Source organism: Amblyomma americanum, chromosome 3, assembly GCF_052857255.1.
Source record: "Amblyomma americanum isolate KBUSLIRL-KWMA chromosome 3, ASM5285725v1, whole genome shotgun sequence".
Taxonomy (NCBI): Eukaryota; Metazoa; Arthropoda; class Arachnida; order Ixodida; family Ixodidae; genus Amblyomma; species Amblyomma americanum.
The window spans coordinates 198,983,764-198,998,498 of NC_135499.1; the positions used below are offsets into that span (position 1 = coordinate 198,983,764).

Below are 14,735 nucleotides of genomic sequence, written 5' to 3' on the forward strand. Positions count from 1 at the left end.
GCGGAGTCACTTTTAGTGACTGCCTCGCATGAACCGCGAGGAGGTGACAACCACCCAGCACACCAGCCGTAACGCAAATGCTTTATTACGAATGTGGCCCACGAAAACCGCGCTACTTGGAGCGAAGTTCAACAGTAGCACGGCCTCATGTAATATACGGACTGACGGTAAGCGTTGTCCCCTCGCGCGGCTGTGCACTGCATAATCTGCAGTGGCGGTATGTAGGAGCGTAAGTCACCTTTCTTTGCCGTTCTTAATTCGTCCTCGGGCGCTCCTGTTACTAATGGCCGCGCACCTTAACTTACGATCAATGGGGTCTCGATACACACGCGGACGCAACTGCACAGCATTCGAAAACACAAGCGACGGTTTCGGTGGCGGAACTGCTTGTTCATGCGGCTATGTTGGGCAACATCGAAACCTTTCTTCCTATATTGGCTATCTAGCGCTGGCGAACATGTTTGTTGCGTTCGCCCGTTCGGAAAGGGTGCATGCCGAACGGGCGCGACAGGGGCAGTACGTCTTTGTACGTACAGTTCGGTTCCGTGATGATCGCAGACGATCTCATGCCACACCGTTAACTCTCCGTCGCAATTCTTGCAATCCGCAGCAGAGGACGTACTTCCTCCGCCTTTCCACATATTCATAGAAAGAACACGTTCGGCAGCCACCCGCGACATTACCACTGCTGCGTCGAGGCGTACACGCTGGCTACTTACGAGGCCCGTAATGGCGCCGTGTTCCTAGCGCGCATGTGGCGCCGTCTGGTCTCAAATGGAAGAACCGCCTAATGGAAGAACGGTTTATAGGTGAAACGACACATTTCGCTGTCGTACAAAGGTGCACGCCAGTCTCCTGTCAATGGGCGCACTACCCTGTCTTCGAAGGAAGCCGAGAAACAGAAGGTTCTTGTCTGCACAGTCGTTCCGCCGCGAGTGAAGACGAAACCCACGCGGGCGCCAAGGGGTCAGGTTTGAAAGTTGGAAAGGAAGTAACATGCGCGCCCATTCAGAAAGAGCATGTCGAGCAAGTAAACGAGGCCGGCACTTTGTCAACCTTAAAGCGTTTAAACCGGACGCGCGCGGGTTCGCGGCAGGTCATTGCTTAAATTGCCGTCGCCCTCGAAGCAGCCCCCCGCACTCCAATCCATTCACTCGCGTGGCTCGAGGCTGTGTTCCGGTGATTTCGGGAGTACATTGACCTATTGCCACCGGCTTGCGCACGATGTTGCTGCGTTGTCCTTTGATCTTTGCACCGTTGGCGGTGCAAAGGGTGGCAAAGGGTGGCGCCAGGAGCACCGGAACAACGGACGTCGCAAAGCGCTTCGCTTTGTTCGGCGCTGTCTGGTCAGCCAAGAACGATGAGCCGGAAGCTGTAGCAAACGAGGTGCATGTGGTCAGCAATGTCTCACTCGTTTGAGCAAACCTGGTTTCCACCTGGAGAGGCGCCTTTCAGAAATGGTCGTCGGCCAGTGCAGAAAGCTCAAGGCATCGCACGGAATTCGGAAACCATTCGACGGCGATGTTTTTAGTGAATTATAAATGATTTTAAAGTTGTTTTCAACGCTTTGTATCTTCGGCGTGACTTCGCACCTCAGGTTTTTTTCTTTTTTTTCAAAACTACCTGTCAGTTGCGAGCGACCAGGAAAAATGTACTGACTTAATGTACCCCTAAAATCGCTTAATTTCGTAGGGTGGGAAAGAGAGTTCGTTATCAAGAGACTTCATGATTCAAGAGGAAACCTGGTGGACTGTATACTTTTTTTGGCAAATGCTATATTATTCGTGCGGCTGCATCAATCGACGCTCACGCTAACAACGTATTGCTCCAACGCTCATCTGTGGTCATGTGTGTTTCAGGTGACCACTGTGAAGTTTAATGTTTCCATGGTGTGCACTTAGGTGGGAAAGTCCACCGCAATATGAAAGTACTGCACATGACATGGAACGTACGCTACGAAGTGTATTAAATAAAAAACGAACATAAGATTTGATAAATGCTTTCATCATTTGACCCTGTTTTTGTCGAAAAAGATATCACACTAAAATGGAGCAAATGCATGTTATATCCCGAGACAAAGCGAGCGCTAGAGGTTGCTTGTGCTATAGAAAACCTGAATTAATGCAATTCAATTCAATTAATTTAGCATTTCTTTCATTGCCGAAACAAATGCAAGAGTATGAACAAAAAGCTGCTGCAGAAGCAACTTGACAAGGGCTGTTACCCCGTTTCCTGGCAACGGATATCCTATGCCAACGGGGAAAAAAAAAATGCTATATATATAAGAACTATTACTCAACAAAGTATATACAGCAGGAACAGACTTATATGATAGAAACCACCATGGACTATAACGCAGTGCCTACCAGGTGAAGATGAATTAGCAGATATGAAATGAAGACCATAAAAAGTCAAGTAGCCGAGAGTAACCACTGATGACGTTTCAAGAACACATAAAAACCAAACGTACCGTCCCCGCCCACAGCAACCAGAGCAGAGGTCCGGCCCAGAAAACAGCGCTAACATAACAGAAATAGATAATACTTTCTGATGCTTTAGCTCGAAAATATCGCTCATGAAATGTTTGAGCTGATTCTTCGACACAGAATTAATACCGATATTTGGACTGTGGCATACGGTGAGTAAAGTGGACACACGACACTGTAGTTCATTCTCTCCCTGAACCGTATGTGAAAATGAAACTAACCATACCTCTCTTCTTCTTATATTACAGCTTACTTCGGATGGTTTCGATAAATTGCATAGGTGCAGAAAAGGCGCACGATTACGGCTCAAGGAATATTTATATTTTGACAAAGTATTGAGCTAGTACACAAGTGTGATAGGAGACATTCAGTAAGGAGAATAATTTCCTTGTGTGAGCGTTATAAGGCACTTCAGAATAACAGCCCTAGGGGCGAGCTGGTGCGTGATGAAATAAGGCACATTTGCAATGTAACGAGCCGTTTTTTCGTTTTTTGTTTTGCAGAAGAAAAGCTTATGCATATTTGTCTATGCAGTGGTAACCTAGGTAAGATTACAATTACTTACATGAGGAATAAACATAGCATTATATAGTAGCAGTTTCATCTTAGTTGGAAGCATCTGTTAAATCTGCAAGGTATCCCCCAAGCCCTATAGCCAAACATTTCATGATATAATCTATATGAATACCCCATATCAAGTTTTCGTTGAAAGTGACCCCCAGAGTTTTCATTTCCTTTGTCATTTCTATCGTTTCAGATTCAAAGTAGAAGTTAAGGCCACGTTTAACACATTTTTGTGATGGCAAAAACGCAAGTCTTTGTTTTCTTATTGTTTATTTATAAATAATTACATCTGCTTCATTCTGACAGTTTGCTGACGGTACTATTTCCTAATTTCTCTAGTTTACTATTATCATTGCATTGAATGGAAAAGGTGGTACCATCGGCGTAGTTTACAAAAAAAAAAGCATTTTCGCATATGTGCGTTATATCGTTAATGTTTATATTAAAGAGCACTGGCCCAAGGATATTGACCTATAGTACACGTAATGTTACAAAATATTTGTTGAAAAACATTTGTATATTCATTGTGTATGATTTAGACCTTTAAAATAACTCCCAATTTTTACCGCCGACTTGTGGAAAGAAAAACTAATAAAAATTGAGAAAACAGGGCGCCCTAGCAAGGCTACAAACACAAGCTTTAACTAAAGTACGCATATTTTTAAAGGATAGGAGGGATCTATTGTTTTCGAAATACTTCTTGGAACCGGAGATGAAATGCATAGGCTCCTTGCGCCGATTATTAGATCATATTTAAACGACCCTTGTTTGATGATGAATTCATTGTGAACAAGGCTTCCGTGTGGAAGCCGAAACGTCAAGAACGAACCTTTTTTCACTCGTCGGCGTCTCTTATTTTTTATATTTTTTCAAATGCATAGGATAGGCGAAACAACGATGAGTGACGCGGAATTTACCCGACTGCTAAGTGATTGTCAAAAATATGCATAAAATTTTATGGCGTTCAAGCAGGTAACAAAAAAACGCAAATGACTATAAAGCAAGAGCTGAGAGACACTGGCGTCCTATTTACATGACTGTCTGAACATTCGTGCGTGCGTAGTATTTACCTTCTTTAATTAATGCAACGCAGCGAGTGTAACGCGGCCGCTGAGCGTAAGCTGCGGTTGTAGAACCACTCTGGTGAGACAGGATTCCTCCTTCGTGGGCGAATGCTCGGAGAGAGAAAGAACAGGAGAGAAGGTTTTTTCGCTGAAAATAAAAAGAAAGGCGAGGGACTTCGACGGGGGGGAAATATGAAAAGACAGGAAACGATCCAAGGCGCCACTGCCGACCTCTGTCACTCTTTCTTTTTATTTTTTCTGGAAGCGACCACTGGGGTGAACTCTGGGGAGTCGAAGGCCAAAGTGTGGAGACAATCTGGTCTTTCTGCTAGCTGGCCGCGGCTACCACTGCCCACACACGTCCGAGGCCCCTCGGTTCCCTTTGACGCCGCCGCCGCCCCCCCCTCCCCCCTTTCCCCTAATTCCTACCCGCCGGTGCAATGCTAGCCGCCTTCGGCAGACACGAGACTGCCCTCCGCTGTCCTTTATGTCGGGACTCACACTTGCTTTCGCTCAGGCGCCGAATTTCCTTCATATTTTTTTTCTTCTGTCGTTCCCCGAAACCTCAACAATCAGCAGCAAACTTATCAAACTGGATAGCCCAACGGAAACGCGTAGTTAAAAATGAAAGGGACCGACGGGGGTAGAAAAGTTTAGAAGCTATATGTCACAGCACCACCACCCCGTTCTTATCCGCCTTTAGCAATCAAACCTGCGCTTACCTCGCGGATGCGAACATGATCAGGCGCGGAAGAAATCCGCAAGAAAATACACTTTAACATGAAAAAGCAGAACCTGTCTTTCGGTAGGAAATGCCGCGCACAAGAGATGGCAGGTGGGAAGGCTAGACCTTTCACTCCTTCGACTAAAAGTCATTTGCCAGTCACGTGACTTTCTCGTTGTGATATGTCGAAACTGTTCAGGAGCGTAAATTGCTGGGCTAGTTGGTTCATAATGTTGTCAGGGTGGAACCAGCGGAACACAGACGCAGGACAAGAAAAGGAGGTGGTGTGTGTACCTCCTTTTCTTGTCCTGCGTCTGTGTTCCGCTGGTTCCACCCTGACAACGTCGAAACTGTGTTGCAGCACCTGATGCTTTGTAATTTGGTCTGGTTTGTTTTTCTTGTCCTCTGAGCCCCCGGCATAAAAGAGCCAACACTAATACAGCATTGTGTCGCGAACGTCTGTCGCTTGCGCGTTTTTCAGACAAAAACTGCAAATAACGCCTGAGCACTGCTCGAGCCTTTTGGAGATATATTCTGTCACTCAGACTATAGAAAATGCTGGAACGGCACTCTGATAATTTTGTCAAGCATTTGGGCTGTTGTCATAGCCCGAATCATTAGTATTGCGCGTCATTGAGTATAGCAGTGCCATTTCTGTCCGCGTCCGCTAAGCATGCATAACAGTAGTCACCCCCCTTACTGAGATCTGGAAACACGGTAAGTGGTGCATATTTCACTGATCATTTCGACAGACAATAAAAAGTTCACGATTCGTGATCGCTGCATTTGAAGGATTGATGTGCAGCTGGTGCTGACGCATAATTCTGTTGTGTCTGAATGCAAAGTTGAATGTGAACGTTGCCTTCTGTATACGAGGTGGACGCCGACATGTATGTGGTACAGTTAGGAAGCATTAGCGCTCGTCGACCTGTTTGTAGGAGTGTACATGCCAGACAGCAATGACTTGCTCTTGCTTCCGTGGTGAGCCAGAAGGGCACTTCGCATCCTGTTCTGTTAGAGCGAATTCCCGCAAAAGGAAGCACGGGCCCGCACGGACGCGCGCGCCATCTTCAGGCGTCTGCAAATTGCAGGGCTATACGATAACCAAAACTGACGGCAGTAAAGACTCCAGAAGGTATCAGTATAGACAGACACGCTCTCTCGATCTTTCTCTCTCCACACAGACAAAACGGAGCCGCCGCGGTGGCTCAGCGGTTGTGGCGGTCGGCTGCTGAACCGAAAGACGCGGGTTCGATCCCGGCCGCGGCGGTCGAATTTCGATGGAGGTGAAATTCTAGAGGCCCGTGTACTGTGCGATTTCAGTGCACGCTAAAGAACCCCAGGTGGTCGAAATTACCCGGAGCCCTTCAGAAAACGGCGTACCTCATAGCGCTGAGTCGCTTTGGGTCGTTAAATGCCCATAAACCATAAGCCACAAGACAAGACGCGAATGATATGCAAGATCGGCTTCATCTGAGTCGCTTGGTGCGCGGCGTCAGTTCCGAGAATATACGAAAATACATTTTGTAGTGTGAAAGCGTTATTCCGATGGGTAAACCCCGAGCAAGATCTTGCGATGTTTGTGCGTCTGTGCTAATTAAAAAAATAAATAAGAATAAATCAAATAAATACCCGAGATAAGATTCAAACCGTGGCGGCGCGATCAGATCAGCTTGGCTGGCTACTGCGCAGGTCGAACAAGCCTATAGTGTTAAACTGCAACGCACTCTCGCGCAGTGCATTGCGCGTTGTCTTCTGCATGAACTTATACTACTATATTTCAAGCTGATATTCGCGCTCTGAGCGATGCGGCGGTAGCGACAGAGAGATCTGCATTGCATGTGTTGGCGTGGACAATGTTGTGGCAGCAAGTGAATGATATGATGGCTGTGACTCGTGCGGGCTGCATGCTTCTCTTCAAGCTCCGGATGCTCACACTGGGACTTCAGCAGTATGCGCTCGAAATCATTTCTTTCTCACTCTGATCCCAAGCCTGCATGGGGACAGGGGAATAGCGGAGCGCCAGTGCGCGCGCGCATGCGCACTGGCGAATCGTTATTCCCTTATCCCCTAATTGATAGGGACACTATTGGAAGGGGAGGTTGATGGGAGGCGGTCCGTCCCATTGCATTTCTTGGACTACTTTCGTCGAGAAAATTTGGGTTCACCATGCGTGGGTTTTCCATGTAAAATTTCTGGCTTGGTGGGGTTGACGCGCCCCCCTCTCTCTTCCCATAATAATAATAATAATAATAATAATAATAATAATAATAATAATAATAATAATAATAATAATAATAATAATAATAATAATAATAATAATAATAATAATAATAATAATAATAATAATAATAATAATTGGTTTTGGGGGAAAGGAAATGGCGCAGTATCTGTCTCATATAACGTTGGACACCTGAACCGCGCCGTAGGGGAAGGGATAAGGGAGTGAAAGAAGAAAGGAAGAGGTGCCGTAGTGGAGGGCTCCGGAATAATTTCGACCACCTGGGGATCTTTAACGTGCACTGACATCGCACAGCACACGGGCGCCTTAGCGTTTTTCCTCCATAAAAACGCAGCCGCCGCGGTCGGGTTCGAACCCGGGAACTCCGGATCAGCAGTCGAGCGCCCTAACCACTGAGCCACCGCGGCGGGTACTCTTCCCATACCCTGAAATCTGCTCCCGAAAACCCAAGGCCATTTGACAGCCGAATAACACTAAAAGAATGTTACTGCGCATTGTCTCCCAGGCCTGTTTTCCTGAACTCTTTAGCATTTCAGTGTCCCATACCCTTTCTTTTCCCTTGGTTCAGCAGTCGTAGGTTTCGGACAGTTGTTACGAGAAGACACGTAGACACCGCTGCGGAGGCGTAAGCAGACATGGTCACTCTCGCGAGGGTGATTGGCGTGTTCAGTGCGTCTTTACACACAACGTTAGAAAACAAAAAAAGTCTTAGAAGCTATATTATGGCTTTAATTTACTATTTTTAAGGTCTTGGTGATGTCTAAAATTCTTATAATTGTCCAAATCAAAGGCCGATCGTGTGTAGCAATTCGCCCGCTGATTCCATGGAGCAGCGCTAGAGTCCACGGGAGCTTATAATCATTATAGACACAAAAAGCCAACACGTCGAATTTTGTTCGCTCCTGTCTGGTGCCCACGTGGTTGCAAATGAGCAGACGTGTGGCTCATGTATATATCCTTGATGGTACGACGCGAGAAATCAGTACGCGTGCGTGATCTTTTTCGTGATCGATTTCCGTCGGCCACACAAATAGCACACATGTAGTAAAGAAAGTTTTTAGCTCGTACCGATCAAAAGCAGCGTTATATATATGCCAGTGCACACTTGACATATAGTCACAGCCGATGCGCATTATCGGCACTTTCACAACTCTTCTATCGGCGTGACCGACCAGTCATTAACATGCACAGCTTAATAATTGGAACAATCACACCTTTCTTTTAGTAAAAAACTTTCTCCATGTTCGCGTTTTCGAAATGCGGGATTGTCTGAAAAACTTCGCTCTTTCACAAGTCGCTTTATACGTACTTGCGCGCGGTCTTTTGAAAACGCGTCTGTATCACGCACATTTGGTGCTGCAGTGACTTAGTCGTTAAAAGATATTCAGAACTACGAGCCCTGTGTCCGCGTGTGGTAGCGGAAAAAAAAGAGGTGGCGTGCTTGCACCCTTTGTAGTTTTCATGAAGGAAACCAATAGTCATCGAAACCAAGGAAAGCATAGGGGAATGTTTCTTTTCCTTTTCTTCAAATTTCTTGCGTTAATAAATGAGAAATTTGCAATTATTTTATGGCTGAAAGATAATTCATTAGAAAACAGAACGAAAACAACCACATTCTGCCGGCGGGGTCCTCACCCATGGACGACCTCCGAATTTCGCACGCGGTGCTCTACCAACAGGGCTGCGACGGCGGCTGTTCAATCTACTTTCGGCGATATTTATGTTGCGTGTACCCTAATCTTGAGGGTGTTCACCAGCGCCACCCTCGTTCATAGCGGCGGACATACAGTTTACTTCAATGCACTGGGTTACGACGCTCCTACAGTAGCTATAGGAGAAGTAGAGTGGGTCGAGGGTAAGTGAAAATCCATTTAAAAGCGATTCGGACAGGGTTAGTCTTTTTTTTTTCTTGATTGTTCGTGCTATTCACGAAACGATATACGGTGGATTTATATGTTAAGGCGTCGACCACTGTGTACGTTTGCCTTAACATATACAGAAGCTTCTGTCAGCCTTGCCCAGCGAACAATATGTGCGTTCAAATGCGCAAAATTTCAAATTGTTCTTGCGGCTGCTGCAGAAGCTACAATTAACAACAACCGCCCAGCAAGTGTCAGTGGTTGTGGAACGTCGTGACGTGCTAATTAACAATTGATCGAAATCTACGCCCAACTGCAGCGAACGCTTTACACCACTGTCGTCTCGTAGGAAGTGTTTCTCGAAGTTCACTTTCGAGTAGCCATGCACTGTGCTCGAAGTGGGGTGTTTTACATTCATGAGCACAACCATGTGGCTTCCAGGTAAGAAGCTCTCACTTTACGCCTGATCCACCCTCGGGAGCAGCGCTCTCAGTTGAGAAAAATGGACCCCTTTACGTAAAGAACGTCGTCAGCAGCAAGAGCGCCGCGAAAGGCGCCCATTTGCGAGGACGCGCCTTGAGCGGAGCAAATAGGCACATTTACGGGGGCGAACGCGTTAATCCAGCAAATTTAATCAGGTCCCCCCTCCCCCTTCCCTCCCCGGCTATCAAACCTAATCAGCAATTAGCGAGCGCCCCCGCCTTCTCCTCCTTGCCCCCTCTTGCTCGCCGCTTTCTCCCCGAGTACGCGAGCAGCGTCAGAGCCGCGGCCAGCCGGAAACGAAGCACCTCCTTCCGCCGCCGCTGGCCCGAAAATGTCATTTTCGTCGCTCACCTGACTTCCGGCGTTGCTGGCCGCGCTGCCGCCGGTCGCGGTGCATCGTGCTGCTGTCGGCGATCCCGGACGCACCTTTCCTTCCTTCCTTCGCTGGGCAGACCGACGACCACGGAAGGGAGGCAGCCAAAAACAAACACCACTCTCACACGGGTCGCGGTGCCGCCGGCGCGGCCAGCCGATCTCTGCTGCCTCCAACGATCGGTCAGGTTCGCTATCCGGGCGATTGCACGTAAAGGGGAAACTGTTAGCGTTTTAGGGATCGGGGCTTGCGGGCGCCTCTTCCTTCGCGCCAGTCTCCGATGGCCGCGGCGATCGGGTAGCGATGAAACACGTCCCCTTCTCCCACACCCTCCGAACGGGGCCAATCGAGAGCGTCGCTCCGCCCACCGAAGCGCTCTCTCTCCCTCTCTCTCCCTCTCTCTCTTCCTCTCTCCGTTTTTCCTCGCCGAGCGTGCACTCCTCTCTCGTGAAATCCCAGCATCGTTCGAGCGGCTCGAGTGGAGACGAGGGTTGCGCTGGAGACGCCGGAGGAAGAACGCTTCAAGATGGCGTCGAGTGCACTCGCCCCGTCGTCTGCTCCGGCATGCTTGCGGCGCGGTTAGGACAACACCAGGAGTGTAATGCAGCAGCTTACTCTATCTAGCCGGTCCCGAGCAAATCGAGAGAAGTGCAATGCGCTCTGCACCACGTAGCGATCCGACTGTCGCATTTCGGGAGATGCATAAGCTGAACAGCGCCCGGCAATACCACTTGTCTGAAGTCCGTATAAATTTTCCACCCTTTGCACGGCAGGGCGAGTAAGTTTGGATGGAAGCTGCGATGCGCCACCCTCTCAACGTCCGAGGCTAAGAATGTTTTGAGTCCCCATAAAATCTGGGCGTTCCCTCTCATCATTTTTGACGTCATCCCTTTTGTCATGGAAAAAAAAAAAAACTCCGCGCTACACGAAAAGAAGAACAATAGATTAAGCTTTTGGAGCCGCAATGCTGAAGTGAACGCGGAAAGTTTCTTTTTTTTTCCCATAAGGTGTTCTATGTTTCCAGTTAACAGGAATCATTCAATCCTGAAAAGTTGAAAGAACTCCCCTAGGTGCCAGCCAGGCGCCCCTTGAAGACCACGCAGGCGACCTTAAAGTTTTTGTTGCCCTTTTAATGTGCTGGTACGAGAAGTTTGCGCTCTTGACCTGATTGTATTTTTCATTCTGAATTGAATTTATAAAGATGTTGCTGGAATCGAGCGTCTAAAAAACAAATACTCTTGAGAAAAGTTTCGCATCATACACGGGGTGTAATCGTTGACAGCATGCTAACACAGTGTCCTTATCATAGTGCTTCGACCTGTGGGCCTCACGCACAAAGCTCAACACCCGGCAAAATAGACTTTGATCTGACTCTACAGCATAAAACAAATGGGACAAAAGACTTCTTTTGCCGCTAAAAAGAAAAAAAAAACAAGCCTTGAGCGTTCGGATGTCTCTCGCCACTTTCTTTTTTTCAACCATACAAGGTAAGGAAGTATAGCTGCCTACAAAAACACATCGACACAAACCGAGAGTGGATAAAACGCGGGAAAGGAGGTGATCTGGAGCGGGAAGGTTCTACGTACACACAGCAAAGTGGAAAGTTGTGGCAAAGTGGGAAGTTGCGTAGCAAAGGCTCGAACGCCGCTCGAAGCTTCAGACAGAATGTCAATTTTGTCGGTTGACGTTTTAATGCATCCCCGGCGCAGCACCGCGGCCTTCCTTCACTTTTGGCTGCTCGTCCGCGGAACGCCTTTTCCCCCCCCTCCCTTTACACTTCCTTAAACTTTGCCTTCGTGTTCCTTTGGTACGCTGTTCGATAAGTGGTAAGAGCAAACCTTCGTACTTGCTGCTGAATGTTTTTATTTGAGCCTGTGAAGGATACCAGTGCATTCTTTTTTCAACCCTTAGCGGTTATCAGTTCTGCGTTTCTTGGCCTATTGGTTTCTTTTTTTTTCACCATGATTAACTACCTTCATAACTAAATTTCTCGTATTGCCAGTGCTTAACCTATCATATGGATTTTTTTTTCGAGGAGTAGCTGTTTAAAATTTTCTGATTGTGCTGGCGGCTGACTGAGAGCCCAGATTGGGCAGCTTTATTACCACTTTCTGAAGGCTGAGAAAATTGTCACTTAACTCCGCTTCGAGGTTATTATAGAGAAGTGGTATGCGCTGATTCACATAATAAATGCATATGAAAGTTCTAATGAAGGAAGCCAACGGTCACCAAAACCAAGGGGGATAAGGGGATGTTTAGATTTTTTTTTTTCAATATCTGGTGTTCATCAGTGGGAAAATAATAGCGTAAATATTTCATAACTGAAAAAAAAATTATTAGATAGTGGTAAAGAAAAAACAACAACATGCCACTGGTGGAATCCTAACCCACGACCACCAAATTTCATGTACCAACAGAGGTATACCTTCTATACCAACTCTGAAGGATACCAAATGAGCTATGGTGGCGCTGTTCGACCTTCTGATTTCGGGGGTATTTACGATGCGCATAACCTAACCTTGAGAGTGTTCACCAGCGCCACCCCCTTCCTTCCATAGTGGTGGACGTAGTACGTCTTGTGATACCAGGGTGTCATGTGGCACATGATCGAACGGTTAGGGCGGAAGCTGCGCGAGAACCCTGTTATTCTATACCTGTGGCATCAAGACAGCCAGGACCGAGCCCCACAGTAAGCTATTGAGCAGAGAAGGGGTAGGAATTGAGGTTCTCGTTATGTACACATATTACGGAACCCAACAGTCAACGAAACTAAGCAGTGCTAATCAATGGATAATTATCAGTGTAATTGCTTTTGGCTTCTTTCATTTGTATGTCATAACAAGTCCCCCATTTTCCAACCCTTGTCTCCTATGTAAGGGTTATATATAGATATGTCTCGGCGTCCCTTTTTCTTTTGCTTGTCTGTATGTGTGAAATAAAATGGGCGGATGGATATGTACACAAACTGGAGCAGATATATTACTTATTGCAACCGAAATTTCTGTGAATTAAAGCATTAAGCAGGCGTAAAATTTTATTATCTGACAGTGACCTTTGTTGTATTTTTAGTACACAAGCACTTGCTGCCGCACGAAAACTGACGATAAAAATCCTCCTCGGTGAAAATTCCCTTCAATGCGATCGGTGTGAAAAAAATAAGAAAGTTCCACTAAAGTAGTACCATCATGTAACGAGAGTTCCGCACTTGTGATATTAAGTGGTTAACCCGAGTATACTTTCGTTACGACTTAATAATTGCGCAATAAAATAGGTCGCGACTGAAAATTGCGCGCACTAAACACGAAATTCAGATGAAAATGCCAGAAATTGTGATGTTATATACGTAACTTACTGTTTTATCTTTTCTTTATTTCTTCGCTCAAGGTCAGGCAGCGTGGAGCGGCCGTATAGCCAAATGTGTTGATTCACCTTCGCGGGCTGCTTAATTAAGCAACGTCACCTGTATGATGACCGTCCCAGTGTAAGTAAACGCAAATAACAAGATAGACTTGCTCACTATATGTCTCAAGACCGCAAAAAGAGCAAAAATGAAATGAGCGAAAAAAAAAACGGCTATGGTAAAGGGGCAGAAAAGAATTAAACTAAAGAAGGGACTCAAAACTGAACGACAGAAGGCTAGAGGTGAACAAAGAACAAACTAAACATGCATGGAGCCTAGGCTTAAGGCAAGGAAAACAAAAACCCACGCCGTTCGTACTTGCGAGACAACGACGAAGAAAGAAAAGTGACACGCTCTGCCCAGAGTGCACTCCGAACCTCATCCTCCATCCTTTCTTCTGCTCTCTTCACTCGCTCGACGACTTCTCTCGGGCGCAGAGGTTTTTCTTAAAAAGCAAGCGATTAGAGCCCGATCGAAGTGAGATTGAAAGGATGTATAAGGAGAGAACGGCCGTACAAGCAGCAAGAATACACGAGCACTCGCTAAGATAAAAAAAAATAAAGGTTTGCAAACAAGAAAAGACGGCTGAGGAAAGTAGGAGGCGCCTGCGCGAACCCAACCGGAGAGCGCGGGAGACGCAGTGGAAAGTGTCAAGCGCAGGAGCAGCCGCTATGGCGGCGGCGGCGGTGGTTTGTGTGAAAAGTTATCCTAGTCCTGCGCATTACAGGCTTTGCTCCAGACTCTTTTTTTCTTTGTTTTATGTTTCGACGGTAGGAAAAAAAAAAGGGGGGGGGGAGTGTTGAGGGTGAAAAAGAGGCACCTTGACACGATATAATTCCTTAACGAAGATAAATGGGCCGGAAAAAAGTTTGGCCTTCTTGATTTAGGCGTCGACGTTTAATTGTGTTTCTTTTCTTCGCTCCCGGCTGCTGCTGCAACTGCACGAACCAGAGACAGCATTTCTTGAAGTGACGCTGCGAGCTTTGTGTGTTTTGAGTTTGATACCATCACTTTGAACGTGTCGCTATTCCTTTCCTTGCTGTTTTGTCCTGACTTCTCTTTGACGCACCAACTTTAGAGTAGCAAGAAGGAGCTAAAATTAAAATAATTCTCGAAGGTATCTACGTATGTGCTAGATTTAGTGTTTTCTTTTAAATTTCTTCAGCGTTGTTCCTGCTGGCAACTCGGTGACTTTTCAAGTAGTTCGCCAAGAACACTTCACTGTTTTGTCTTCCGGGTCCTGACTAAAGTCCATCCTCTCTCTCTTCCTCAGTCAATGCTGTTTTTCTATGCGTTTTCGCAAAGCCATATAGCAGCGCCCCAGTTTGCTGTTATGAGACAGCGCGCCCGAATTGCAACTAACTACAAAGTTATACTCTAAACTAGCATGAAAGTGCAAACTTATACTCTAAACCAGCATGGAAGTGGCCACATGATCATGTAGATTTGCCAACAAACTCGCTCCCGCTTGCCATTTCACTCACGAGACACTGCTCGCAATGCAAGAAGAAATTTTTCTTTTTCTTTTCGCGAAGATATC

The 14,735-nt window shown here is 46.6% G+C and overlaps 1 protein-coding gene across 1 annotated transcript in view; it reads right to left on the reverse strand.

The window, feature by feature from the left end:
* LOC144123577 (uncharacterized) overlaps positions 1-10,191 on the reverse strand; it is a 40,356-nt gene extending 30,165 nt beyond the window's left edge. Inside the window, exon 1 of the mRNA XM_077656390.1 lies at positions 9,774-10,191. The gene's annotated coding sequence lies outside the window, so the exon portion shown is untranslated. The remainder of the gene's footprint in view (positions 1-9,773) is intronic.
* Between the last annotated feature and the right edge of the window lie 4,544 nt (positions 10,192-14,735).